The sequence below is a fragment of the Physeter macrocephalus genome, chromosome 2 (genome assembly GCF_002837175.3).
Source record: "Physeter macrocephalus isolate SW-GA chromosome 2, ASM283717v5, whole genome shotgun sequence".
NCBI lineage: Eukaryota > Metazoa > Chordata > Mammalia > Artiodactyla > Physeteridae > Physeter > Physeter macrocephalus.
Window position 1 is genome coordinate 107304401 of NC_041215.1, and position 2442 is coordinate 107306842.

The window sequence follows — 2442 nt, forward strand, 5'->3', positions numbered from 1 at the left end:
GAGTTTTCTAGAAGACAGAAGGCAGAAGGAGAAATGGTGAGAGCTTCTTTCTGGGACTTTCTGTGCTTTAGGGCTCAGAGCTCCAGAACTCTGTGGTTCAGTTGCCTGTTTACCCTGAAGGTCCATTGACATGGAAAAGTGTTTGATGCTTTTGAGATAGCATCAAAGTTCTCAAGATACCAGGCAAGGCCAGACCCTGGAAACGCCATGAATATTTTTCTGGCTCTAGTTTGGGTCAACTGGAGTATGTCTGGGCACCTTGAAGAATGGTTTTACTGCTGCCCTTATAATTTGTTCAGTGCTTCGATTCATTCAGACGTTGGAGAAGTCTAGGTTTTAGAGGCAGATAGGCCTGGCTCAAATACTATTGCTAGTTGGCCTCAGGCGAGTCACTGCCTTTCTAAGACTCTGATTCTTCAACTATAAAATGAAGATAATGATCACAAATGTCTGTTCCTATACTATCATTTCCATGAGGGCATGTCTCAAGTTTGTCTTTTTTTTCTTCCTGCTTGTCCCTGGCACATAGTACCATGACTGACATATGTTAGCTATTATTATTATGGTCATATAGATAAACTATGTATAAAAATTAAACTGGGCAATGACCTGAGAAGGAAGAGACTATTATAACACAAATTTAAATTCACTACCCAGGGATGAGGTGCTACAAAATTTGAAAGCCTCTAAACTCCTTCCCATTTCCTGTTTCAAAATATTTTAGCTTGTAATAAAATGTACAGCATTCTGCCTCTCACTTTTATGTACATAAAGAGGTCTTCTCTAATTGTTTTTTTTTTTTTGTAACATAGGGAGGGGTAGAAATCTTATAATTCCATTCAGAGGATATTGTACTTTGGTTGATTTTTAAATGGGCTTCCATTCCATGAATTAAATTATTTCAAAGAAGGTCAAACTTAGCAGTACTTGGGTGATGAAAACTGTTGAATTTATACTGACACATGTGCCAAATTGCCAGCCTCTTGGCATACAGAGTTCCTTAATCCAAGTTATCAGATTGAATTTGAAAAGGACAGAGCTGGAGAATTTTTAGAAAGGGCAATGACAACAAATAAATTAAAAAATGGAAAGATTTGCTCTTTGGTAATAAATGGCTTTATTTTATGATGGGAAAAATAGGTTTACTGAAGATGAATCATACTTCAGATTTTTCTTACTCACTCTGAACAGAACCAAAGTAGAAATGGTAACAGGGAAGTCTATTTTCACTATTACTGTGAACCAAGAAATGGTTTAAGAACAGTGGTTGGAGCAATGCTTTTACAGTTTCAGATTATGGCAATTATGAAGAGAACAATGCCATTTGCTGCTATTATTGTAAGAGTCTTATATTTAATAGTGGTTCTATAATTTTTGATTGTGAGCTCACTTATTTGGGGATGAGCATACCAATTTAAAGAGACCAAGTATACATTATGTTCTGTGTTCAGTGATAAAATTACTGAACTACCATGTGCCTGTTTTAAATTTGTGCTTTAATACTGTTTTTCAGAGCAGGTATGCTTCACTTTTGGTGATGAATCTGGAGAAAACCTGTTATTTAAAAAAGGTATGGGATAAACCCTTTTTATAAATCTCTAGTTTAGCCTTGAAAAAAAAAAATCCAGACTTTTAAATATTAGTTTCATTTCAAAGCAAAGTACACTTCTGGTTTGTTTGCTTGGCTTTAGACACAACTTCTCATCAGACCAATGGATTATATCTCTGAGATGTCAGGCTGGGCTTACCTGTGCATTCTGTGTGATGTAAGTGTTCTATCAGAGAGATCAAACTTCAGCCTTGACTCCATCAATCCCTCAGGTTAACTAACTGAGCCACTAGTTCTCATGGCTAATTTAATGGGGATGTTGGTGATTAAATGGATATCATGTCCCTCATCCTGTCCTTTTGTACTGCTGCACAGGAGCAACAGCAGGCCTGGGGATTGGTCCCAAAGTGTTAAATTTAACTACATGCTGGAGGTTGGAGATGGTGGCAATGATGAACCTAGAACCAAAATCATCACTGCTATAGACCTGTTACTACCCAGGTTTTGGTATCTGCAAGGGCACTTGAGGCTCAGGAAATCTCTTTCATATAAGTATATACATACTTTCTGATATATTCCTCCTCAAATATCACAGGCATGTTCCAACCTCAGGGCCTTTACACATACTGTTTCCATTGTCTGGAATGCTCTTCCCCAGATGTCTACCTGGCTTGCTCCTTCATTTCCTTCACGTCCCTGCTCAAGTGTCACCTTCTACCCTAGTAAAATCTCCCCAAGCCCCATCTACTTTCCTTGCTTGTTTGTTTTTCCATAGCATTTCACCATTTCTTATACCTGACTTTTTTTTTTTTTTTTTTTTTTGCGGTACGCGGGCCTCTCACTGTTGTGGCCTCTCCCGTTGCGGAGCACAGGCTCCGGACGCGCAGGCTCAG